Below are 24,743 nucleotides of genomic sequence, written 5' to 3' on the forward strand. Positions count from 1 at the left end.
ACCTTGTCCTGAAGAGTGTACACAAATGAAAAGCAACCATGAGGACAATGGCCCGATGCCAAGGCTCTCTTCCCTGATACCAGCTTCCTGTCGGCTGAGTATACTCCCCAATGCTCACCATACACTGTCTTGCATCCCCAATCCACAGAGAGCTGATCCACAATCCTGCACCTGGGGGCTAGATCCACACACATGGGGAACTTGGGTGCACCATCTTGGGAGGATAATTTGCTATAGGCCTCCCTTTCCGCACCTTCTAGGCCTCACCCGGGGAATGCCTGCTGCAATTTTCCACATCCGTCTTGTACCTGTCCTCCCCTCTAACCTCCACACTCCACCCGGCTGACCGCTGCAAGAATGTCTGCTGCACCCTCACCCACTGCTCCTATAAGAAAGGGAGGGCCAGGGCTAGCCCTCTCCAGGCCACCTCTTACCTCCAAGACATCCCAACCTTTTAAAAGAGGGCGCTTGGACACCTCACACCTCTTGTTCCCCCAGCAGGCCTGATTCTGCTGAGCATCTCATTCTGCTCAGCCAAGAATACTCAGCGGCCACACGCACATGAACAGGGCCACAGCCCACCTTTCCACATTGGCCGGGCCTAGGATTTCGCTCATGGGGAGGACAAGTATTGGAAGCCCCAGCAGCTATCCCTGGCCCCTGCCAACTCTGCCTCTGCCTCTGCCAACGTGCTGGACCTCAGTCACGATGAGCGAGACGGTAGTGGATTTTCACTCATTTTGTTCAGCTTTTCCAAGGAATGTTATTGGAGGACTCATCATCGATCCAAGCACGCCGGACGCACCAACCGCGTCCACGCCCCTGGCCGGGCCTGGGCCCGACCGAGCACATTTGGGGGGCGGTATTCCCACGCCAATCTTGCATATCCTCCTACAACTGCCTTGACGTGGTGGAGGTGGACAAACCAATCTTACCGTCTTCACCACGCACCGGCCTTTGTCCCAGTCACGAACACAGTCATTCCAACCAGAAAAAAGGACCCAAGGGCCTCAGCACAGGTGGGCACGCTCCAATCTGCCACCAAGAAGCCTTCTCGCTCGCCGTCTCCGCCTGAAGAGTGCACACAAACGACAAGCAACCATGAGAACAAAGGCCCGGTGCCAGGCCCCTCCTCTCCGATGCCAGCTTCCTGTAGGCTGAGGAAAATCCTCAATGCTCAGGATATACTCTCCTGCATCTCCAATATACAGAGAGCTAATCGAGAACCGCACATCTGGGGGCTACGGCCACACACCCGGAGAACTTGCGCGCGCCATCTTGGGAGGATAGTTCGCTACAGGCTTCGCATTGCGCACCTTACAGGCATCACGAAGGGTCTGCCTACTGCAACATTCCACTTCCGCCTTGTTCCTGTCCTCCATTCCACCCCGCTGTCCCTGAGATAACGTATGCTACACACTCACCCAGTGATCCCATCAGGAAACGAAGGGCCACGGCTATGCCTCGTGCCTACAGAGAACCTCGTGCCTCCAAGTCATCCCAACCTTTTAAAAGAGGGCGCTTGGACACCTCACATCTCTGTTGCCCCAGTAGGCATAGCCCCTTCGAGCACCTGATTCGGCTCAGCCAAAATGCCGAGCGGCCACATGCACATGGACGGAGTCACAGCTCAGCTGTGGGCATCGGCCTGGACTAGGAATTCGCATATGAGGAGGACAAGTATTGGAAGCCCCGGCAGCTCTCCCTGGACCCTGCCACCTCTGTCTCTGACTATGCCAACGTGCGGGACCTCAGTCACAATGAGCGAGACGGTAATGGGTTTTCACTCATTTTGTTCAGCTTTTCCAAGGAATGTTATTGGAGGACTCATCATCGATCCAAGCACGCCGGATGCACCAAACGCGTCCACGTCCCTGGCCGGGCCGCGGCCCGACCGAGCACAGTCATTCGGATGGTATTTCCACACCAACCCTCATAGCCTAGAACAAGTGGCTTGGCACGGGGGAGGTGGCCCAGCCAAGCTTACCGTCTTGGCCACGCTCCGGCCTGTTTCCCAGTCGCGAACACAGGGATGCCAAACACAAAACAGGACCCCACGGCCTCAGCACAGGTGGACACGCTCCACTCAGCCACCAGGCACGCCTCCCTCGCCCGCCACCTTGTCCTGAAGAGTGTACACAAATGAAAAGCAACCATGAGGACAATGGCCCGATGCCAAGGCTCTCTTCCCTGATACCAGCTTCCTGTCGGCTGAGTATCCTCCCCAATGCTCACCATACACTGTCTTGCATCCCCAATCCACAGAGAGCTCATCCACAATCCCGCACCTGGGGGCTAGATCCACACACGGGGAACTTGGGTGCGCCATCTTGGGAGGATAGTTTGCTATTGGCCTCCCTTTCCGCACCTTCTGGCTTCACCCGGGGTATGCCTCCTGCAATTTTCCACATCTGCCTTGTACCTGTCCTCCCCTCTAACCTCCACACTCCACCCCGCTGACCGCTGCAAGAATGTCTGCTGCACCCTCACCCACTGCTCCTATAAGAAAGGGAGGGCCAGGGCTAGCCCTCTCCAGGCCACCTCTTACCTCCAAGACATCCCAACCTTTTAAAAGAGGGCGCTTGGACACCTCACACCTCTTGTTCCCCCAGCAGGCCTGATTCTGCTGAGCATCTCATTCTGCTCAGCCAAGAATACTCAGCGGCCACACGCACATGAACAGGGCCACAGCCCACCTTTCCACATTGGCCGGGCCTAGGATTTCGCTCATGGGGAGGACAAGTATTGGAAGCCCCGGCAGCTATCCCTGGCCCCTGCCAACTCTGTCTCTGCCTCTGCCAACGTGCTGGACCTCAGTCACGATGAGCGAGACGGTAGTGGGTTTTCACTCATTTTGTTCAGCTTTTCCAAGGAATGTTATTGGAGGACTCATCATCGATCCAAGCACGCCGGACGCACCAACCGCGTCCACGCCCCTGGCCGGGCCTGGGCCCGACCGAGCACATTTGGGGGGCGGTATTTCCACGCCAATCCTGCATATCCTCCAACAACTGCCTTGACATTGTGGAGGTGGAGAAACAAATCTTACCGTCTTCACCACGCACCGGCATTTGTCCCAGTCACGAACACAGGCATTCCAACCAGAAAAAAGGACCCAAGGGCCTCAGCACAGGTGGGCACGCTCCAATCTGCCACCAGGAAGCCTTCTCGCTCGCCGTCTCCTCCTGAAGAGTGCACACAAACGACAAGCAACCATGAGAACAAAGGCCCGGTGCCAGACCCCTCCTCTCCGATGCCAGCTTCCTGTAGGCTGAGGAAAATCCTCAATGCTCAGGATATACTCTCCTGCATCCCCAATATACAGAGAGCTAATCGAGAACCGCACATCTGGGGGCTACGGCCACACACCCGGAGAAATTGCGCGCGCCATCTTGGGAGGATAGTTCGCTACAGGCTTCGCATTGCGCACCTTACACGCATCACCAAGGGTCTGCCTACTGCAACATTCCACTTCCGCCATGTTCCTGTCCTCCACTCCACCCCGCTGTCCCTGACATAACGTATGCTACACACTGACCCAGTGGTCCCATCAGGAAAAGAAGGGCCACGGCTATGCATCGTGCCTACAGAGAACCTCGTGCCTCCAAGTCATCCCAACCTTTTAAAAGAGGGCGCTTGGACACCTCACATCTCTGTTGCCCCAGTAGGCATAGCCCCTTCGAGCACCTGATTCGGCTCAGCCAAAATGCCGAGCGGCCACACGCACATGGACGGAGCCACAGCTCAGCTGTGGGCATCGGCCTGGCCTAGGAATTCGCATATGAGGAGCACAAGTTTTGGAAGCCCCGGCAGCTCTCCCTGGACCCTGCCACCTCTGTCTCTGTCTATGCCAATGTGCCGGACCTCAGTCACGATGAGCGAGACGGTAATGGGTTTTCACTCATTTTGTTCAGCTTTTCCAAGGAATGTTATTGGAGGACTCATCATCGATCCAAGCACGCCGGACGCACCAACCGCGTCCACGTCCCTGGCCGGGCCGCGGCCCGACCGAGCACAGTCATTGGGATGGTATTTCCACACCAACCCTCATAGCCTACAACAACTGGCTTGGCACGGGGGAGGTGGACCAGCCAAGCTTACCGTCTTGGCCACGCTCCGGCCTGTTTCCCAGTCGCGAACACAGGGATGCCAAACACAAAACAGGACCCCACGGCCTCAGCACAGGTGGACACGCTCCACTCAGCCACCAGGCACGCCTCCCTCGCCCGCCACCTTGTCCTGAAGAGTGTACACAAATGAAAAGCAACCATGAGGACAATGGCCCGATGCCAAGGCTCTCTTCCCTGATACCAGCTTCCTGTCGGCTGAGTATACTCCCCAATGCTCACCATACACTGTCTTGCATCCCCAATCCACAGAGAGCTGATCCACAATCCTGCACCTGGGGGCTAGATCCACACACATGGGGAACTTGGGTCCACCATCTTGGGAGGATAGTTTGCTATAGGCCTCCCTTTCCGCACCTTCTAGGCCTCACCCGGGGAATGCCTGCTGCAATTTTCCACATCCGTCTTGTACCTGTCCTCCCCTCTAACCTCCACACTCCACCCGGCTGACCGCTGCAAGAATGTCTGCTGCACCCTCACCCACTGCTCCTATAAGAAAGGGAGGGCCAGGGCTAGCCCTCTCCAGGCCACCTCTTACCTCCAAGACATCCCAACCTTTTAAAAGAGGGCGCTTGGACACCTCACACCTCTTGTTCCCCCAGCAGGCCTGATTCTGCTGAGCATCTCATTCTGCTCAGCCAAGAATACTCAGCGGCCACACGCACATGAACAGGGCCACAGCCCACCTTTCCACATTGGCCGGGCCTAGGATTTCGCTCATGGGGAGGACAAGTATTGGAAGCCCCGGCAGCTATCCCTGGCCCCTGCCAACTCTTCCTCTGCCTCTGCCAACGTGCTGGACCTCAGTCACGATGAGCGAGACGGTAGTGGGTTTTCACTCATTTTGTTCAGCTTTTCCAAGGAATGTTATTGGAGGACTCATCATCGATCCAAGCACGCCGGACGCACCAACCGCGTCCACGCCCCTGGCCGGGCCTGGGCCCGACCGAGCACATTTGGGGGGCGGTATTTCCACGCCAATCCTGCATATCCTCCAACAACTGCCTTGACATGGTGGAGGTGGACAAACAAATCTTACCGTCTTCACCACGCACCGGCCTTTGTCCCAGTCACGAACACAGGCATTCCAACCAGAAAAAAGGACCCAAGGGCCTCAGCACAGGTGGGCACGCTCCAATCTGCCACCAGGAAGCCTTCTCGCTCGCCGTCTCCTCCTGAAGAGTGCACACAAACGACAAGCAACCATGAGAACAAAGGCCCGGTGCCAGGCCCCTCCTCTCCGATGCCAGCTTCCTGTAGGCTGAGGAAAATCCTCAATGCTCAGGATATACTCTCCTGCATCCCCAATATACAGAGAGCTAATCGAGAACCGCACATCTGGGGGCTACGGCCACACACCCGGAGAACTTGCGCGCGCCATCTTGGGAGGATAGTTCGCTACAGGCTTCGCATTGCGCACCTTACAGGCATCACCAAGGGTCTGCCTACTGCAACATTCCACCTCCGCCTTGTTCCTGTCCTCCACTCCACCCCGCTGTCCCTGACATAACGTATGCTACACACTGACCCAGTGGTCCCATCAGGAAAAGAAGGGCCACGGCTATGCCTCGTGCCTACAGAGAACCTCGTGCCTCCAAGTCATCCCAACCTTTTAAAAGAGGGCGCTTGGACACCTCACATCTCTGTTGCCCCAGTAGGCATAGCCCCTTCGAGCACCTGATTCGGCTCAGCCAAAATGCCGAGCGGCCACACGCACATGGACGGAGCCACAGCTCAGCTGTGGGCATCGGCCTGGCCTAGGAATTCGCATATGAGGAGCACAAGTTTTGGAAGCCCCGGCAGCTCTCCCTGGACCCTGCCACCTCTGTCTCTGTCTATGCCAACGTGCCGGACCTCAGTCACGATGAGCGAGACGGTAATGGGTTTTCACTCATTTTGTTCAGCTTTTCCAAGGAATGTTATTGGAGGACTCATCATCGATCCAAGCACGCCGGACGCACCAACCGCGTCCAAGTCCCTGGCCGGGCCGCGGCCCGACCGAGAACAGTCATTCGGATGGTATTTCCACACCAACCCTCATAGCCTAGAACAACTGGCTTGGCACGGGGGAGGTGGCCCAGCCAAGCTTACCGTCTTGGCCACGCTCCGGCCTGTTTCCCAGTCGCGAACACAGGGATGCCAAACACAAAACAGGACCCCACGGCCTCAGCACAGGTGGACACGCTCCACTCAGCCACCAGGCACGCCTCCCTCGCCCGCCACCTTGTCCTGAAGAGTGTACACAAATGAAAAGCAACCATGAGGACAATGGCCCGATGCCAAGGCTCTCTTCCCTGATACCAGCTTCCTGTCGGCTGAGTATACTCCCCAATGCTCACCATACACTGTCTTGCATCCCAAATCCACAGAGAGCTGATCCACAATCCTGCACCTGGGGGCTAGATCCACACACACGGGGAACTTGGGTGCACCATCTTGGGAGGATAGTTTGCTATAGGCCTCCCTTTCCGCACCTTCTAGGCTTCACCCGGGGTATGCCAGCTGCAATTTTCCACATCCGTCTTGTACCTGTCCTCCCCTCTAACCTCCACACTCCACCCGGCTGACCGCTGCAAGAATGTCTGCTGCACCCTCACCCACTGCTCCTATAAGAAAGGGAGGGCCAGGGCTAGCCCTCTCCAGGCCACCTCTTACCTCCAAGACATCCCAACCTTTTAAAAGAGGGCGCTTGGACACCTCACACCTCTTGTTCCCCCAGCAGGCCTGGTTCTGCTGAGCATCTCATTCTGCTCAGCCAAGAATACTCAGCGGCCACACGCACATGAACAGGGCCACAGCCCACCTTTCCACATTGGCCGGGCCTAGGATTTCGCTCATGGGGAGGACAAGTATTGGAAGCCCCGGCAGCTATCCCTGGCCCCTGCCAACTCTGCCTCTGCCTCTGCCAACGTGCTGGACCTCAGTCACGATGAGCGAGACGGTAGTGGGTTTTCAATCATTTTGTTCAGCTTTTCCAAGGAATGTTATTGGAGGACTCATCATCGATCCAAGCACGCCGGACGCACCAACCGCGTCCACGCCCCTGGCCGGGCCTGGGCCCGACCGAGCACATTTGGGGGGCGGTATTCCCACGCCAATCTTGCATATCCTCCTACAACTGCCTTGACGTGGTGGAGGTGGACAAACCAATCTTACCCTCTTCACCACGCACCGGCCTTTGTCCCAGTCACGAACACAGTCATTCCAACCAGAAAAAAGGACCCAAGGGCCTCAGCACAGGTGGGCACGCTCCAATCTGCCACCAAGAAGCCTTCTCGCTCGCCGTCTCCGCCTGAAGAGTGCACACAAACGACAAGCAACCATGAGAACAAAGGCCCGGTGCCAGGCCCCTCCTCTCCGATGCCAGCTTCCTGTAGGCTGAGGAAAATCCTCAATGCTCAGGATATACTCTCCTGCATCTCCAATATACAGAGAGCTAATCGAGAACCGCACATCTGGGGGCTACGGCCACACACCCGGAGAACTTGCGCGCGCCATCTTGGGAGGATAGTTCGCTACAGGCTTCGCATTGCGCACCTTACAGGCATCACGAAGGGTCTGCCTACTGCAACATTCCACTTCCGCCTTGTTCCTGTCCTCCATTCCACCCCGCTGTCCCTGAGATAACGTATGCTACACACTCACCCAGTGATCCCATCAGGAAACGAAGGGCCACGGCTATGCCTCGTGCCTACAGAGAACCTCGTGCCTCCAAGTCATCCCAACCTTTTAAAAGAGGGCGCTTGGACACCTCACATCTCTGTTGCCCCAGTAGGCATAGCCCCTTCGAGCACCTGATTCGGCTCAGCCAAAATGCCGAGCGGCCACATGCACATGGACGGAGTCACAGCTCAGCTGTGGGCATCGGCCTGGACTAGGAATTCGCATATGAGGAGGACAAGTATTGGAAGCCCCGGCAGCTCTCCCTGGACCCTGCCACCTCTGTCTCTGACTATGCCAACGTGCGGGACCTCAGTCACAATGAGCGAGACGGTAATGGGTTTTCACTCATTTTGTTCAGCTTTTCCAAGGAATGTTATTGGAGGACTCATCATCGATCCAAGCACGCCGGATGCACCAAACGCGTCCACGTCCCTGGCCGGGCCGCGGCCCGACCGAGCACAGTCATTCGGATGGTATTTCCACACCAACCCTCATAGCCTAGAACAAGTGGCTTGGCACGGGGGAGGTGGCCCAGCCAAGCTTACCGTCTTGGCCACGCTCCGGCCTGTTTCCCAGTCGCGAACACAGGGATGCCAAACACAAAACAGGACCCCACGGCCTCAGCACAGGTGGACTCGCTCCACTCAGCCACCAGGCACGCCTCCCTCGCCCGCCACCTTGTCCTGAAGAGTGTACACAAATGAAAAGCAACCATGAGGACAATGGCCCGATGCCAAGGCTCTCTTCCCTGATACCAGCTTCCTGTCGGCTGAGTATACTCCCCAATGCTCACCATACACTGTCTTGCATCCCCAATCCACAGAGAGCTCATCCACAATCCTGCACCTGGGGGCTAGATCCACACACGGGGAACTTGGGTGCGCCATCTTGGGAGGATAGTTTGCTATTGGCCTCCCTTTCCGCACCTTCTAGGCTTCACCCGGGGTATGCCTGCTGCAATTTTCCACATCTGCCTTGTACCTGTCCTCCCCTCTAACCTCCACACTCCACCCCGCTGACCGCTGCAAGAATGTCTGCTGCACCCTCACCCACTGCTCCTATAAGAAAGGGAGGGCCAGGGCTAGCCCTCTCCAGGCCACCTCTTACCTCCAAGACATCCCAACCTTTTAAAAGAGGGCGCTTGGACACCTCACACCTCTTGTTCCCCCAGCAGGCCTGATTCTGCTGAGCATCTCATTCTGCTCAGCCAAGAATACTCAGCGGCCACACGCACATGAACAGGGCCACAGCCCACCTTTCCACATTGGCCGGGCCTAGGATTTCGCTCATGGGGAGGACAAGTATTGGAAGCCCCGGCAGCTATCCCTGGCCCCTGCCAACTCTGCCTCTGCCAACGTGCTGGACCTCAGTCACGATGAGCGAGACGGTAGTGGGTTTTCACTCATTTTGTTCAGCTTTTCCAAGGAATGTTATTGGAGGACTCATCATCGATCCAAGCACGCCGGACGCACCAACCGCGTCCACGCCCCTGGCCGGGCCTGGGCCCGACCGAGCACATTTGGGGGGCGGTATTTCCACGCCAATCCTGCATATCCTCCAACAACTGCCTTGACATGGTGGAGGTGGACAAACAAATCTTACCGTCTTCACCACGCACCGGCCTTTGTCCCAGTCACGAACACAGGCATTCCAACCAGAAAAAAGGACCCAAGGGCCTCAGCACAAGTGGGCACGCTCCAATCTGCCACCAGGAAGCCTTCTCGCTCGCCGTCTCCTCCTGAAGAGTGCACACAAACGACAAGCAACCATGAGAACAAAGGCCCGGTGCCAGGCCCCTCCTCTCCGATGCCAGCTTCCTGTAGGATGAGGAAAATCCTCAATGCTCAGGATATACTCTCCTGCATCCCCAATATACAGAGAGCTAATCGAGAACCGCACATCTGGGGGCTACGGCCACACACCCGGAGAACTTGCGCGCGCCATCTTGGGAGGATAGTTCGCTACAGGCTTCGCATTTCGCACCTTACAGGCATCACCAAGGGTCTGCGTACTGCAACATTCCACTTCCGCCTTGTTCCTGTCCTCCACTCCACCCCGCTGTCCCTGACATAACGTATGCTACACACTGACCCAGTGGTCCCATCAGGAAAAGAAGGGCCACGGCTATGCCTCCTGCCTACAGAGAACCTCGTGCCTCCAAGTCATCCCAACCTTTTAAAAGAGGGCGCTTGGACACCTCACATCTCTGTTGCCCCAGTAGGCATAGCCCCTTCGAGCACCTGATTCGGCTCAGCCAAAATGCCGAGCGGCCACACGCACATGGACGGAGCCACAGCTCAGCTGTGGGCATCGGCCTGGCCTAGGCATTCGCATATGAGGAGCACAAGTTTTGGAAGCCCCGGCAGCTCTCCCTGGACCCTGCCACCTCTGTCTCTGTCTATGCCAACGTGCCGGACCTCAGTCACGATGAGCGAGACGGTAATGGGTTTTCACTCATTTTGTTCAGCTTTTCCAAGGAATGTTATTGGAGGACTCATCATCGATCCAAGCACGCCGGATGCACCAACCGCGTCCACGTCCCTGGCCGGGCCGCGGCCCGACCGAGCACAGTCATTCGGATGGTATTTCCACACCAACCCTCATAGCCTAGAACAAGTGGCTTGGCACGGGGGAGGTGGCCCAGCCAAGCTTACCGTCTTGGCCACGCTCCGGCCTGTTTCCCAGTCGCGAACACAGGGATGCCAAACACAAAACAGGACCCCACGGCCTCAGCACAGGTGGACACGCTCCACTCAGCCACCAGGCACGCCTCCCTCGCCCGCCACCTTGTCCTGAAGAGTGTACACAAATGAAAAGCAACCATGAGGACAATGGCCCGATGCCAAGGCTCTCTTCCCTGATACCAGCTTCCTGTCGGCTGAGTATACTCCCCAATGCTCACCATACACTGTCTTGCATCCCCAATCCACAGAGAGCTGATCCACAATCCTGCACCTGGGGGCTAGATCCACACACAAGGGGAACTTGGGTGCACCATCTTGGGAGGATAGTTTGCTATAGGCCTCCCTTTCCGCACCTTCTAGGCCTCACCCGGGGAATGCCTGCTGCAATTTTCCACATCCGTCTTGTACCTGTCCTCCCCTCTAACCTCCACACTCCACCCGGCTGACCGCTGCAAGAATGTCTGCTGCACCCTCACCCACTGCTCCTATAAGAAAGGGAGGGCCAGGGCTAGCCCTCTCCAGGCCACCTCTTACCTCCAAGACATCCCAACCTTTTAAAAGAGGGCGCTTGGACACCTCACACCTCTTGTTCCCCCAGCAGGCCTGGTTCTGCTGAGCATCTCATTCTGCTCAGCCAAGAATACTCAGCGGCCACACGCACATGAACAGGGCCACAGCCCACCTTTCCACATTGGCCGGGCCTAGGATTTCGCTCATGGGGAGGACAAGTATTGGAAGCCCCGGCAGCTATCCCTGGCCCCTGCCAACTCTGCCTCTGCCTCTGCCAACGTGCTGGACCTCAGTCACGATGAGCGAGACGGTAGTGGGTTTTCAATCATTTTGTTCAGCTTTTCCAAGGAATGTTATTGGAGGACTCATCATCGATCCAAGCACGCCGGACGCACCAACCGCGTCCACGCCCCTGGCCGGGCCTGGGCCCGACCGAGCACATTTGGGGGGCGGTATTCCCACGCCAATCTTGCATATCCTCCTACAACTGCCTTGACGTGGTGGAGGTGGACAAACCAATCTTACCCTCTTCACCACGCACCGGCCTTTGTCCCAGTCACGAACACAGTCATTCCAACCAGAAAAAAGGACCCAAGGGCCTCAGCACAGGTGGGCACGCTCCAATCTGCCACCAAGAAGCCTTCTCGCTCGCCGTCTCCGCCTGAAGAGTGCACACAAACGACAAGCAACCATGAGAACAAAGGCCCGGTGCCAGGCCCCTCCTCTCCGATGCCAGCTTCCTGTAGGCTGAGGAAAATCCTCAATGCTCAGGATATACTCTCCTGCATCTCCAATATACAGAGAGCTAATCGAGAACCGCACATCTGGGGGCTACGGCCACACACCCGGAGAACTTGCGCGCGCCATCTTGGGAGGATAGTTCGCTACAGGCTTCGCATTGCGCACCTTACAGGCATCACGAAGGGTCTGCCTACTGCAACATTCCACTTCCGCCTTGTTCCTGTCCTCCATTCCACCCCGCTGTCCCTGAGATAACGTATGCTACACACTCACCCAGTGATCCCATCAGGAAACGAAGGGCCACGGCTATGCCTCGTGCCTACAGAGAACCTCGTGCCTCCAAGTCATCCCAACCTTTTAAAAGAGGGCGCTTGGACACCTCACATCTCTTTTGCCCCAGTAGGCATAGCCCCTTCGAGCACCTGATTCGGCTCAGCCAAAATGCCGAGCGGCCACATGCACATGGACGGAGTCACAGCTCAGCTGTGGGCATTGCCCTGGACTAGGAATTCGCATATGAGGAGGACAAGTATTGGAAGCCCCGGCAGCTCTCCCTGGACCCTGCCACCTCTGTCTCTGACTATGCCAACGTGCGGGACCTCAGTCACAATGAGCGAGACGGTAATGGGTTTTCACTCATTTTGTTCAGCTTTTCCAAGGAATGTTATTGGAGGACTCATCATCGATCCAAGCACGCCGGATGCACCAAACGCGTCCACGTCCCTGGCCGGGCCGCGGCCCGACCGAGCACAGTCATTCGGATGGTATTTCCACACCAACCCTCATAGCCTAGAACAAGTGGCTTGGCACGGGGGAGGTGGCCCAGCCAAGCTTACCGTCTTGGCCACGCTCCGGCCTGTTTCCCAGTCGCGAACACAGGGATGCCAAACACAAAACAGGACCCCACGGCCTCAGCACAGGTGGACACGCTCCACTCAGCCACCAGGCACGCCTCCCTCGCCCGCCACCTTGTCCTGAAGAGTGTACACAAATGAAAAGCAACCATGAGGACAATGGCCCGATGCCAAGGCTCTCTTCCCTGATACCAGCTTCCTGTCGGCTGAGTATCCTCCCCAATGCTCACCATACACTGTCTTGCATCCCCAATCCACAGAGAGCTCATCCACAATCCTGCACCTGGGGGCTAGATCCACACACGGGGAACTTGGGTGCGCCATCTTGGGAGGATAGTTTGCTATTGGCCTCCCTTTCCGCACCTTCTAGGCTTCACCCGGGGTATGCCTGCTGCAATTTTCCACATCTCCCTTGTAAGTGTCCTCCCCTCTAACCTCCACACTCCACCCCGCTGACCGCTGCAAGAATGTCTGCTGCACCCTCACCCACTGCTCCTATAAGAAAGGGAGGGCCAGGGCTAGCCCTCTCCAGGCCACCTCTTACCTCCAAGACATCCCAACCTTTTAAAAGAGGGCGCTTGGACACCTCACACCTCTTGTTCCCCCAGCAGGCCTGATTCTGCTGAGCATCTCATTCTGCTCAGCCAAGAATACTCAGCGGCCACACGCACATGAACAGGGCCACAGCCCACCTTTCCACATTGGCCGGGCCTAGGATTTCGCTCATGGGGAGGACAAGTATTGGAAGCCCCGGCAGCTATCCCTGGCCCCTGCCAACTCTGCCTCTGCCTCTGCCAACGTGCTGGACCTCAGTCACGATGAGCGAGACGGTAGTGGATTTTCACTCATTTTGTTCAGCTTTTCCAAGGAATGTTATTGGAGGACTCATCATCGATCCAAGCACGCCGGACGCAGCAACCGCGTCCACGCCCCTGGCCGGGCCTGGGCCCGACCGAGCACATTTGGGGGGCGGTATTTCCACGCCAATCCTGCATATCCTCCAACAACTGCCTTGACATGGTGGAGGTGGAGAAACAAATCTTACCGTCTTCACCACGCACCGGCATTTGTCCCAGTCACGAACACAGGCATTCCAACCAGAAAAAAGGACCCAAGGGCCTCAGCACAGGTGGGCACGCTCCAATCTGCCACCAGGAAGCCTTCTCGCTCGCCGTCTCCTCCTGAAGAGTGCACACAAACGACAAGCAACCATGAGAACAAAGGCCCGGTGCCAGACCCCTCCTCTCCGATGCCAGCTTCCTGTAGGCTGAGGAAAATCCTCAATGCTCAGGATATACTCTCCTGCATCCCCAATATACAGAGAGCTAATCGAGAACCGCACATCTGGGGGCTACGGCCACACACCCGGAGAAATTGCGCGCGCCATCTTGGGAGGATAGTTCGCTACAGGCTTCGCATTGCGCACCTTACACGCATCACCAAGGGTCTGCCTACTGCAACATTCCACTTCCGCCATGTTCCTGTCCTCCACTCCACCCCGCTGTCCCTGACATAACGTATGCTACACACTGACCCAGTGGTCCCATCAGGAAAAGAAGGGCCACGGCTATGCATCGTGCCTACAGAGAACCTCGTGCCTCCAAGTCATCCCAACCTTTCAAAAGAGGGCGCTTGGACACCTCACATCTCTGTTGCCCCAGTAGGCATAGCCCCTTCGAGCACCTGATTCGGCTCAGCCAAAATGCCGAGCGGCCACACGCACATGGACGGAGCCACAGCTCAGCTGTGGGCATCGGCCTGGCCTAGGAATTCGCATATGAGGAGCACAAGTTTTGGAAGCCCCGGCAGCTCTCCCTGGACCCTGCCACCTCTGTCTCTGTCTATGCCAATGTGCCGGACCTCAGTCACGATGAGCGAGACGGTAATGGGTTTTCACTCATTTTGTTCAGCTTTTCCAAGGAATGTTATTGGAGGACTCATCATCGATCCAAGCACGCCGGACGCACCAACCGCGTCCACGTCCCTGGCCGGGCCGCGGCCCGACCGAGCACAGTCATTGGGATGGTATTTCCACACCAACCCTCATAGCCTACAACAACTGGCTTGGCACGGGGGAGGTGGACCAGCCAAGCTTACCGTCTTGGCCACGCTCCGGCCTGTTTCCCAGTCGCGAACACAGGGATGCCAAACACAAAACAGGACCCCACGGCCTCAGCACAGGTGGACACGCTCCACTCAGCCACCAGGCACGCCTCCCTCGCCCGCCACCTTGTCCTGAAGAGTGTACACAAATGAAAAGCAACCATGAGGACAATGGCCCGATGCCAAGGCTCTCTTCCCTGATACCAGCTTCCTGTCGGCTGAGTATACTCCCCAATGCTCACCATACACTGTCTTGCATCCCCAATCCACAGAGAGCTGATCCACAATCCTGCACCTGGGGGCTAGATCCACACACATGGGGAACTTGGGTGCACCATCTTGGGAGGATAGTTTGCTATAGGCCTCCCTTTCCGCACCTTCTAGGCCTCACCCGGGGAATGCCTGCTGCAATTTTCCACATCCGTCTTGTACCTGTCCTCCCCTCTAACCTCCACACTCCACCCGGCTGACCGCTGCAAGAATATCTGCTGCACCCTCACCCACTGCTCCTATAAGAAAGGGAGGGCCAGGGCTAGCCCTCTCCAGGCCACCTCTTACCTCCAAGACATCCCAACCTTTTAAAAGAGGGCGCTTGGACACCTCACACCTCTTGTTCCCCCAGCAGGCCTGATTCTGCTGAGCATCTCATTCTGCTCAGCCAAGAATACTCAGCGGCCACACGCACATGAACAGGGCCACAGCCCACCTTTCCACATTGGCCGGGCCTAGGATTTCGCTCATGGGGAGGACAAGTATTGGAAGCCCCGGCAGCTATCCCTGGCCCCTGCCAACTCTGCCTCTGCCTCTGCCAACGTGCTGGACCTCAGTCACGATGAGCGAGACGGTAGTGGGTTTTCACTCATTTTGTTCAGCTTTTCCAAGGAATGTTATTGGAGGACTCATCATCGATCCAAGCACGCCGGACGCACCAACCGCGTCCACGCCCCTGGCCGGGCCTGGGCCCGACCGAGCACATTTGGGGGGCGGTATTTCCACGCCAATCCTGCATATCCTCCAACAACTGCCTTGACATGGTGGAGGTGGACAAACAAATCTTACCGTCTTCACCACGCACCGGCCTTTGTCCCAGTCACGAACACAGGCATTCCAACCAGAAAAAAGGACCCAAGGGCCTCAGCACAGGTGGGCACGCTCCAATCTGCCACCAGGAAGCCTTCTCGCTCGCCGTCTCCTCCTGAAGAGTGCACACAAACGACAAGCAACCATGAGAACAAAGGCCCGGTGCCAGGCCCCTCCTCTCCGATGCCAGCTTCCTGTAGGCTGAGGAAAATCCTCAATGCTCAGGATATACTCTCCTGCATCCCCAATATACAGAGAGCTAATCGAGAACCGCACATCTGGGGGCTACGGCCACACACCCGGAGAACTTGCGCGCGCCATCTTGGGAGGATAGTTCGCTACAGGCTTCGCATTGCGCACCTTACAGGCATCACCAAGGGTCTGCCTACTGCAACATTCCACCTCCGCCTTGTTCCTGTCCTCCACTCCACCCCGCTGTCCCTGACATAACGTATGCTACACACTGACCCAGTGGTCCCATCAGGAAAAGAAGGGCCACGGCTATGCCTCGTGCCTACAGAGAACCTCGTGCCTCCAAGTCATCCCAACCTTTTAAAAGAGGGCGCTTGGACACCTCACATCTCTGTTGCCCCAGTAGGCATAGCCCCTTCGAGCACCTGATTCGGCTCAGCCAAAATGCCGAGCGGCCACACGCACATGGACGGAGCCACAGCTCAGCTGTGGGCATCGGCCTGGCCTAGGAATTCGCATATGAGGAGCACAAGTTTTGGAAGCCCCGGCAGCTCTCCCTGAACCCTGCCACCTCTGTCTCTGTCTATGCCAACGTGCCGGACCTCAGTCACGATGAGCGAGACGGTAATGGGTTTTCACTCATTTTGTTCAGCTTTTCCAAGGAATGTTATTGGAGGACTCATCATCGATCCAAGCACGCCGGACGCACCAACCGCGTCCACGTCCCTGGCCGGGCCGCGGCCCGACCGAGAACAGTCATTCGGATGGTATTTCCACACCAACCCTCATAGCCTAGAACAACTGGCTTGGCACGGGGGAGGTGGCCCAGCCAAGCTTACCGTCTTGGCCACGCTCCGGCCTGTTTCCCAGTCGCGAACACAGGGATGCCAAACACAAAACAGGACCCCACGGCCTCAGCACAGGTGGACACGCTCCACTCAGCCACCAGGCACGCCTCCCTCGCCCGCCACCTTGTCCTGAAGAGTGTACACAAATGAAAAGCAACCATGAGGACAATGGCCCGATGCCAAGGCTCTCTTCCCTGATACCAGCTTCCTGTCGGCTGAGTATACTCCCCAATGCTCACCATACACTGTCTTGCATCCCAAATCCACAGAGAGCTGATCCACAATCCTGCACCTGGGGGCTAGATCCACACACACGGGGAACTTGGGTGCACCATCTTGGGAGGATAGTTTGCTATAGGCCTCCCTTTCCGCACCTTCTAGGCTTCACCCGGGGTATGCCAGCTGCAATTTTCCACATCCGTCTTGTACCTGTCCTCCCCTCTAACCTCCACACTCCACCCGGCTGACCGCTGCAAGAATGTCTGCTGCACCCTCACCCACTGCTCCTATAAGAAAGGGAGGGCCAGGGCTAGCCCTCTCCAGGCCACCTCTTACCTCCAAGACATCCCAACCTTTTAAAAGAGGGCGCTTGGACACCTCACACCTCTTGTTCCCCCAGCAGGCCTGGTTCTGCTGAGCATCTCATTCTGCTCAGCCAAGAATACTCAGCGGCCACACGCACATGAACAGGGCCACAGCCCACCTTTCCACATTGGCCGGGCCTAGGATTTCGCTCATGGGGAGGACAAGTATTGGAAGCCCCGGCAGCTATCCCTGGCCCCTGCCAACTCTGCCTCTGCCTCTGCCAACGTGCTGGACCTCAGTCACGATGAGCGAGACGGTAGTGGGTTTTCAATCATTTTGTTCAGCTTTTCCAAGGAATGTTATTGGAGGACTCATCATCGATCCAAGCACGCCGGACGCACCAACCGCGTCCACGCCCCTGGCCGGGCCTGGGCCCGACCGAGCACATTTGGGGGGCGGTATTCCCACGCCAATCTTGCATATCCTCCTACAACTGCCTTGACGTGGTGGAGGTGGACAAACCAATCTTACCCTCTTCACCACGCACCGGCCTTTGTCCCAGTCACGAACACAGTCATTCCAACCAGAAAAAAGGACCCAAGGGCCTCAGCACAGGTGGGCACGCTCCAATCTGCCACCAAGAAGCCTTCTCGCTCGCCGTCTCCGCCTGAAGAGTGCACACAAACGACAAGCAACCATGAGAACAAAGGCCCGGTGCCAGGCCCCTCCTCTCCGATGCCAGCTTCCTGTAGGCTGAGGAAAATCCTCAATGCTCAGGATATACTCTCCTGCATCTCCAATATACAGAGAGCTAATCGAGAACCGCACATCTGGGGGCTACGGCCACACACCCGGAGAACTTGCGCGCGCCATCTTGGGAGGATAGTTCGCTACAGGCTTCGCATTGCGCACCTTACAGGCATCACGAAGGGTCTGCCTACTGCAACATTCCACTTCCGCCTTGTTCCTGTCCTCCATTCCACCCCGCTGTCCCTGAGATAACGTATGCTACACACTCACCCAGTGATCCCATCAGGAAACGAAGGGCCACGGCTATGCCTCGTGCCTACAGAGAACCTCGTGCCTCCAAGTCATCCCAACCTTTTAAAAGAGGGCGCTTGGACACCTCACATCTGTGTTGCCCCAGTAGGCATAGCCCCTTCGAGCACCTGATTCGGCTCAGCCAAAATGCCGAGCGGCCACATGCACATGAACGGAGTCACAGCTCAGCTGTGGGCATCGGCCTGGACTAGGAATTCGCATATGAGGAGGACAAGTATTGGAAGCCCCGGCAGCTCTCCCTGGACCCTGCCACCTCTGTCTCTGACTATGCCAACGTGCGGGACCTCAGTCACAATGAGCGAGACGGTAATGGGTTTTCACTCATTTTGTTCAGCTTTTCCAAGGAATGTTATTGGAGGACTCATCATCGCTCCAAGCACGCCGGATGCACCAAACGCATCCACGTCTCTGGTCGGGCCGCGGCCCGACCGAGCACAGTCATTCGGATGGTATTTCCACACCAACCCTCATAGCCTAGAAGAACTGGCTTGGCACGGGGGAGGTGGCCCAGCCAAGCTTACCGTCTTGGCCACGCTCCGGCCTGTTTCCCAGTCGCGAACACAGGGATGCCAAACACAAAACAGGACCCCACGGCCTCAGCACAGGTGGACACGCTCCACTCAGCCACCAGGCACGCCTCCCTCGCCCGCCACCTTGTCCTGAAGAGTGTACACAAATGAAAAGCAACCATGAGGACAATGGCCCGATGCCAAGGCTCTCTTCCCTGATACCAGCTTCCTGTCGGCTGAGTATCCTCCCCAATGCTCACCATACACTGTCTTGCATCCCCAATCCACAGAGAGCTCATCCACAATCCTGCACCTGGGGGCTAGATCCACAAACGGGGAACTTGGGTGCGCCATCTTGGGAGGATAGTTTGCTATTGGCCTCCCTTTCCGCACCTTCTAGGCTTCACCCGGGGTATGCCTGCTGCAATTTTCCACATCTGCCTTGTACCTGTCCTCCCCTCTAACCTCCACACTCCACCCCGCTGACCGCTGCAAGAATGTCTGCTGCACCCTCACCCACTGCTCCTATAAGAAAGGGAGGGCCAGGGCTAGCCCTCTCCAGGCCACCTCTTACCTCCAAGACATCCCAACCTTTTAAAAGAGGGCGCTTGGACACCTCACACCTCTTGTTCCCCCAGCAGGCCTGATTCTGCTGAGCATCTCATTCTGCTCAGCCAAGAATACTCAGCGGCCACACGCACATGAACAGGGCCACAGCCCACCTTTCCACATTGGCCGGGCCTAGGATTTCGCTCATGGGGAGGACAAGTATTGGAAGCCCCGGCAGCTATCCCTGGCCCCTGCCAACTCTGCCTCTGCCTCTGCCAACGTGCTGGACCTCAGTCACGATGAGCGAGACGGTAGTGGGTTTTCATTCATTTTGTTCAGCTTTTCCAAGGAATGTTATTGGAGGACTCATCATCGATCCAAGCACGCCGGACGCACCAACCGCGTCCACGCCCCTGGCCGGGCCTGGGCCCGACCGAGCACATTTGGGGGGCGGTATTTCCACGCCAATCCTGCATATCCTCCAACAACTGCCTTGACGTGGTGGAGGTGGACAAACAAATCTTACCGTCTTCACCACGCACCGGCCTTTGTCCCAGTCACGAACACAGGCATTCCAACCAGAAAAAAGGACCCAAGGGCCTCAGCACAGGTGGGCACGCTCCAATCTGCCACCAGGAAGCCTTCTCGCTCGCCGTCTCCTCCTGAAGAGTGCACACAAACGACAAGCAACCATGAGAACAAAGGCCCGGTGCCAGGCCCCTCCTCTCCGATGCCAGCTTCCTGTAGGCTGAGGAAAATCCTCAATGCTCAGGATATACTCTCCTGCATCCCCAATATACAGAGAGCTAATCGAGAACCGCACATCTGGGGGCTACGGCCACACACCCGGAGAACTTGCGCGCGCCATCTTGGGAGGATAGTTCGCTACAGGCTTCGCATTGCGCACCTTACAGGCATCACCAAGGGTCTGCCTACTGCAACATTCCACTTCCGCCTTGTTCCTGTCCTCCACTCCACCCCGCTGTCCCTGACATAACGTATGCTACACACTCACCCAGTGGTCCCATCAGGAAAAGAAGGGCCACGGCTATGCCTCGTGCCTACAGAGAACCTCGTGCCTCCAAGTCATCCCAACCTTTTAAAGGAGGGCGCTTGGACACCTCACATCTCTGTTGCCCCAGTAGGCATAGCCCCTTCGAGCACCTGATTCGGCTCAGCCAAAATGCCGAGCGGCCACACGCACATGGACGGAGCCACAGCTCAGCTGTGGGCATCGGCCTGGCCTAGGAATTCGCATATGAGGAGCACAAGTTTTGGAAGCCCCGGCAGCTCTCCCTGGACCCTGCCACCTCTGTCTCTGTCTATGCCAACGTGCCGGACCTCAGTCACGATGAGCGAGACGGTAATGGGTTTTCACTCATTTTGTTCAGCTTTTCCAAGGAATGTTATTGGAGGACTCATCATCGATCCAAGCACGCCGGACGCACCAACCGCGTCCACGTCCCTGGCCGGGCCGCGGCCCGACCGAGCACAGTCATTGGGATGGTATTTCCACACCAACCCTCATAGCCTACAACAACTGGCTTGGCACGGGGGAGGTGGACCAGCCAAGCTTACCGTCTTGGCCACGCTCCGGCCTGTTTCCCAGTCGCGAACACAGGGATGCCAAACACAAAACAGGACCCCACGGCCTCAGCACAGGTGGACACGCTCCACTCAGCCACCAGGCACGCCTCCCTCGCCCGCCACCTTGTCCTGAAGAGTGTACACAAATGAAAAGCAACCATGAGGACAATGGCCCGATGCCAAGGCTCTCTTCCCTGATACCAGCTTCCTGTCGGCTGAGTATACTCCCCAATGCTCACCATACACTGTCTTGCATCCCCAATCCACAGAGAGCTGATCCACAATCCTGCACCTGGGGGCTAGATCCACACACACGGGGAACTTGGGTGCACCATCTTGGGAGGATAGTTTGCTATAGGCCTCCCTTTCCGCACCTTCTAGGCCTCACCCGGGGTATGCCAGCTGCAATTTTCCACATCCGTCTTGTACCTGTCCTCCCCTCTAACTTCCACACTCCACCCGGCTGACCGCTGCAAGAATGTCTGCTGCACCCTCACCCACTGCTCCTATAAGAAAGGGAGGGCCAGGGCTAGCCCTCTCCAGGCCACCTCTTACCTCCAAGACATCCCAACCTTTTAAAAGAGGGCGCTTGGACACCTCACACCTCTTGTTCCCCCAGCAGGCCTGGTTCTGCTGAGCATCTCATTCTGCTCAGCCAAGAATACTCAGCGGCCACACGCACATGAACAGGGCCACAGCCCACCTTTCCACATTGGCCGGGCCTAGGATTTCGCTCATGGGGAGGACAAGTATTGGAAGCCCCGGCAGCTATCCCTGGCCCCTGCCAACTCTGCCTCTGCCTCTGCCAACGTGCTGGACCTCAGTCACGATGAGCGAGACGGTAGTGGGTTTTCAATCATTTTGTTCAGCTTTTCCAAGGAATGTTATTGGAGGACTCATCATCGATCCAAGCACGCCGGACGCACCAACCGCGTCCACGCCCCTGGCCGGGCCTGGGCCCGACCGAGCACATTTGGGGGGCGGTATTTCCACGCCAATCTTGCATATCCTCCTACAACTGCCTTGACGTGGTGGAGGTGGACAAACCAATCTTACCGTCTTCACCACGCACCGGCCTTTGTCCCAGTCACGAACACAGTCATTCCAACCAGAAAAAAGGACACAAGGGCCTCAGCACAGGTGGGCACGCTCCAATCTGCCACCAAGAAGCCTTCTCGCTCGCCGTCTCCGCCTGAAGAGTGCACACAAACGACAAGCAACCATGAGAACAAAGGCCCGGTGCCAGGCCCCTCCTCTCCGATGCCAGCTTCCTGTAGGCTGAGGAAAATCCTCAATGCTCAGGATATACTCTCCTGCATCTCCAATATACAGAGAGCTAATCGAGAACCGCACATCTGGGGGCTACGGCCACACACCCGGAGAACTTGCGCGCGCCATCTTGGGAGGATAGTTCGCTACAGGCTTCGCATTGCGCACCTTACAGTCATCACGAAGGGTCTGCCTACTGCAACATTCCACTTCCGCCTTGTTCCTGTCCTCCATTCCACCCCGCTGTCCCTGAGATAACGTATGCTACACACTCACCCAGTGATCCCATCAGGAAACGAAGGGCCACGGCTATGCCTCGTGCCTACAGAGAACCTCGTGCCTCCAAGTCATCCCAACCTTTTAAAAGAGGGCGCTTGGACACCTCACATCTCTGTTGCCCCAGTAGGCATAGCCCCTTCGAGCACCTGATTCGGCTCAGCCAAAATGCCGAGCGGCCACATGCACATGGACGGAGTCACAGCTCAGCTGTGGGCATCGGCCTGGACTAGGAATTCGCATATGAGGAGGACAAGTATTGGAAGCCCCGGCAGCTCTCCCTGGACCCTGCCACCTCTGTCTCTGACTATTCCAACGTGCGGGACCTCAGTCACAATGAGCGAGACGGTAATGGGTTTTCACTCATTTTGTTCAGCTTTTCCAAGGAATGTTATTGGAGGACTCATCATCGATCCAAGCACGCCGGATGCACCAAACGCGTCCACGTCCCTGGCCGGGCCGCGGCCCGACCGAGCACAGTCATTCGGATGGTATTTCCACACCAACCCTCATAGCCTAGAACAAGTGGCTTGGCACGGGGGAGGTGGCCCAGCCAAGCTTACCGTCTTGGCCACGCTCCGGCCTGTTTCCCAGTCGCGAACACAGGGATGCCAAACACAAAACAGGACCCCACGGCCTCAGCACAGGTGGACACGCTCCACTCAGCCACCAGGCACGCCTCCCTCGCCCGCCACCTTGTTCTGAAGAGTGTACACAAATGAAAAGCAACCATGAGGACAATGGCCCGATGCCAAGGCTCTCTTCCCTGATACCAGCTTCCTGTCGGCTGAGTATCCTCCCCAATGCTCACCATACACTGTCTTGCATCCCCAATCCACAGAGAGCTCATCCACAATCCTGCACCTGGGGGCTAGATCCACACACAAGGGGAACTTGGGTGCACCATCTTGGGAGGATAGTTTGCTATAGGCCTCCCTTTCCGCACCTTCTAGGCCTCACCCGGGGAATGCCTGCTGCAATTTTCCACATCCGTCTTGTACCTGTCCTCCCCTCTAACCTCCACACTCCACCCGGCTGACCGCTGCAAGAATGTCTGCTGCACCCTCACCCACTGCTCCTATAAGAAAGGGAGGGCCAGGGCTAGCCCTCTCCAGGCCACCTCTTACCTCCAAGACATCCCAACCTTTTAAAAGAGGGCGCTTGGACACCTCACACCTCTTGTTCCCCCAGCAGGCCTGATTCTGCTGAGCATCTCATTCTGCTCAGCCAAGAATACTCAGCGGCCACACGCACATGAACAGGGCCACAGCCCACCTTTCCACATTGGCCGGGCCTAGGATTTCGCTCATGGGGAGGACAAGTATTGGAAGCCCCGGCAGCTATCCCTGGCCCCTGCCAACTCTGCCTCTGCCTCTGCCAACGTGCTGGACCTCAGTCACGATGAGCGAGACGGTAGTGGATTTTCATTCATTTTGTTCAGCTTTTCCAAGGAATGTTATTGGAGGACTCATCATCGATCCAAGCACGCCGGACGCACCAACCGCGTCCACGCCCCTGGCCGGGCCTGGGCCCGACCGAGCACATTTGGGGGGCGGTATTTCCACGCCAATCCTGCATATCCTCCAACAACTGCCTTGACATGGTGGAGGTGGACAAACAAATCTTACCGTCTTCACCACGCACCGGCCTTTGTCCCAGTCACGAACACAGGCATTCCAACCAGAAAAAAGGACCCAAGGGCCTCAGCACAGGTGGGCACGCTCCAATCTGCCACCAGGAAGCCTTCTCGCTCGCCGTCTCCTCCTGAAGAGTGCACACAAACGACAAGCAACCATGAGAACAAAGGCCCGGTGCCAGGCCCCTCCTCTCCGATGCCAGCTTCCTGTAGGCTGAGGAAAATCCTCAATGCTCAGGATATACTCTCCTGCATCCCCAATATACAGAGAGCTAATCGAGAACCGCACATCTGGGGGCTACGGCCACACACCCGGAGAACTTGCGCGCGCCATCTTGGGAGGATAGTTCGCTACAGGCTTCGCATTGCGCACCTTACACGCATCACCAAGGGTCTGCCTACTGCAACATTCCACTTCCGCCTTGTTCCTGTCCTCCACTCCACCCCGCTGTCCCTGACATAACGTATGCTACACACTCACCCAGTGGTCCCATCAGGAAAAGAAGGGCCACGGCTATGCCTCGTGCC

The 24,743-nt window shown here is 57.1% G+C and overlaps 23 non-coding genes across 23 annotated transcripts; all 23 read right to left on the reverse strand.

Annotated features, from left to right (window-relative positions):
- Positions 1–694: 694 nt before the first annotated feature.
- On the reverse strand, positions 695–788 carry LOC139704295 (small nucleolar RNA SNORD116). Its single transcript, XR_011706290.1, has one exon. It is a non-coding gene; the product is annotated as a small nucleolar RNA SNORD116 (small nucleolar RNA).
- Positions 789–1,746: 958 nt separating this feature from the next.
- On the reverse strand, positions 1,747–1,840 carry LOC139704289 (small nucleolar RNA SNORD116). Its single transcript, XR_011706284.1, has one exon. It is a non-coding gene; the product is annotated as a small nucleolar RNA SNORD116 (small nucleolar RNA).
- A 968-nt stretch (positions 1,841–2,808) lies between these two features.
- On the reverse strand, positions 2,809–2,902 carry LOC139704252 (small nucleolar RNA SNORD116). The gene has a single exon (XR_011706247.1). It is a non-coding gene; the product is annotated as a small nucleolar RNA SNORD116 (small nucleolar RNA).
- Positions 2,903–3,860: 958 nt separating this feature from the next.
- On the reverse strand, positions 3,861–3,954 carry LOC139704275 (small nucleolar RNA SNORD116). Its single transcript, XR_011706270.1, has one exon. It is a non-coding gene; the product is annotated as a small nucleolar RNA SNORD116 (small nucleolar RNA).
- A 971-nt stretch (positions 3,955–4,925) lies between these two features.
- On the reverse strand, positions 4,926–5,019 carry LOC139704261 (small nucleolar RNA SNORD116). Its single transcript, XR_011706256.1, has one exon. It is a non-coding gene; the product is annotated as a small nucleolar RNA SNORD116 (small nucleolar RNA).
- Positions 5,020–5,977: 958 nt separating this feature from the next.
- LOC139704276 (small nucleolar RNA SNORD116) lies at positions 5,978–6,071 on the reverse strand. The gene has a single exon (XR_011706271.1). It is a non-coding gene; the product is annotated as a small nucleolar RNA SNORD116 (small nucleolar RNA).
- Positions 6,072–7,042: 971 nt separating this feature from the next.
- LOC139704250 (small nucleolar RNA SNORD116) lies at positions 7,043–7,136 on the reverse strand. The gene has a single exon (XR_011706245.1). It is a non-coding gene; the product is annotated as a small nucleolar RNA SNORD116 (small nucleolar RNA).
- A 958-nt stretch (positions 7,137–8,094) lies between these two features.
- On the reverse strand, positions 8,095–8,188 carry LOC139704290 (small nucleolar RNA SNORD116). Its single transcript, XR_011706285.1, has one exon. It is a non-coding gene; the product is annotated as a small nucleolar RNA SNORD116 (small nucleolar RNA).
- A 963-nt stretch (positions 8,189–9,151) lies between these two features.
- On the reverse strand, positions 9,152–9,245 carry LOC139704262 (small nucleolar RNA SNORD116). Its single transcript, XR_011706257.1, has one exon. It is a non-coding gene; the product is annotated as a small nucleolar RNA SNORD116 (small nucleolar RNA).
- Positions 9,246–10,203: 958 nt separating this feature from the next.
- LOC139704277 (small nucleolar RNA SNORD116) lies at positions 10,204–10,297 on the reverse strand. The gene has a single exon (XR_011706272.1). It is a non-coding gene; the product is annotated as a small nucleolar RNA SNORD116 (small nucleolar RNA).
- A 971-nt stretch (positions 10,298–11,268) lies between these two features.
- LOC139704251 (small nucleolar RNA SNORD116) lies at positions 11,269–11,362 on the reverse strand. Its single transcript, XR_011706246.1, has one exon. It is a non-coding gene; the product is annotated as a small nucleolar RNA SNORD116 (small nucleolar RNA).
- Positions 11,363–12,320: 958 nt separating this feature from the next.
- LOC139704292 (small nucleolar RNA SNORD116) lies at positions 12,321–12,414 on the reverse strand. The gene has a single exon (XR_011706287.1). It is a non-coding gene; the product is annotated as a small nucleolar RNA SNORD116 (small nucleolar RNA).
- Positions 12,415–13,383: 969 nt separating this feature from the next.
- On the reverse strand, positions 13,384–13,477 carry LOC139704296 (small nucleolar RNA SNORD116). Its single transcript, XR_011706291.1, has one exon. It is a non-coding gene; the product is annotated as a small nucleolar RNA SNORD116 (small nucleolar RNA).
- Positions 13,478–14,435: 958 nt separating this feature from the next.
- Positions 14,436–14,529, reverse strand: LOC139704278 (small nucleolar RNA SNORD116). The gene has a single exon (XR_011706273.1). It is a non-coding gene; the product is annotated as a small nucleolar RNA SNORD116 (small nucleolar RNA).
- Positions 14,530–15,500: 971 nt separating this feature from the next.
- Positions 15,501–15,594, reverse strand: LOC139704263 (small nucleolar RNA SNORD116). Its single transcript, XR_011706258.1, has one exon. It is a non-coding gene; the product is annotated as a small nucleolar RNA SNORD116 (small nucleolar RNA).
- A 958-nt stretch (positions 15,595–16,552) lies between these two features.
- Positions 16,553–16,646, reverse strand: LOC139704279 (small nucleolar RNA SNORD116). The gene has a single exon (XR_011706274.1). It is a non-coding gene; the product is annotated as a small nucleolar RNA SNORD116 (small nucleolar RNA).
- Positions 16,647–17,617: 971 nt separating this feature from the next.
- Positions 17,618–17,711, reverse strand: LOC139704253 (small nucleolar RNA SNORD116). The gene has a single exon (XR_011706248.1). It is a non-coding gene; the product is annotated as a small nucleolar RNA SNORD116 (small nucleolar RNA).
- A 958-nt stretch (positions 17,712–18,669) lies between these two features.
- Positions 18,670–18,763, reverse strand: LOC139704259 (small nucleolar RNA SNORD116). Its single transcript, XR_011706254.1, has one exon. It is a non-coding gene; the product is annotated as a small nucleolar RNA SNORD116 (small nucleolar RNA).
- A 969-nt stretch (positions 18,764–19,732) lies between these two features.
- On the reverse strand, positions 19,733–19,826 carry LOC139704299 (small nucleolar RNA SNORD116). Its single transcript, XR_011706294.1, has one exon. It is a non-coding gene; the product is annotated as a small nucleolar RNA SNORD116 (small nucleolar RNA).
- A 958-nt stretch (positions 19,827–20,784) lies between these two features.
- On the reverse strand, positions 20,785–20,878 carry LOC139704280 (small nucleolar RNA SNORD116). The gene has a single exon (XR_011706275.1). It is a non-coding gene; the product is annotated as a small nucleolar RNA SNORD116 (small nucleolar RNA).
- A 971-nt stretch (positions 20,879–21,849) lies between these two features.
- Positions 21,850–21,943, reverse strand: LOC139704254 (small nucleolar RNA SNORD116). The gene has a single exon (XR_011706249.1). It is a non-coding gene; the product is annotated as a small nucleolar RNA SNORD116 (small nucleolar RNA).
- Positions 21,944–22,901: 958 nt separating this feature from the next.
- Positions 22,902–22,995, reverse strand: LOC139704293 (small nucleolar RNA SNORD116). Its single transcript, XR_011706288.1, has one exon. It is a non-coding gene; the product is annotated as a small nucleolar RNA SNORD116 (small nucleolar RNA).
- Positions 22,996–23,966: 971 nt separating this feature from the next.
- LOC139704301 (small nucleolar RNA SNORD116) lies at positions 23,967–24,060 on the reverse strand. Its single transcript, XR_011706296.1, has one exon. It is a non-coding gene; the product is annotated as a small nucleolar RNA SNORD116 (small nucleolar RNA).
- Positions 24,061–24,743: the final 683 nt, after the last annotated feature.

The sequence above is a fragment of the Marmota flaviventris genome, unplaced genomic scaffold (genome assembly GCF_047511675.1).
Source record: "Marmota flaviventris isolate mMarFla1 unplaced genomic scaffold, mMarFla1.hap1 Scaffold_480, whole genome shotgun sequence".
Lineage (NCBI taxonomy): Eukaryota > Metazoa > Chordata > Mammalia > Rodentia > Sciuridae > Marmota > Marmota flaviventris.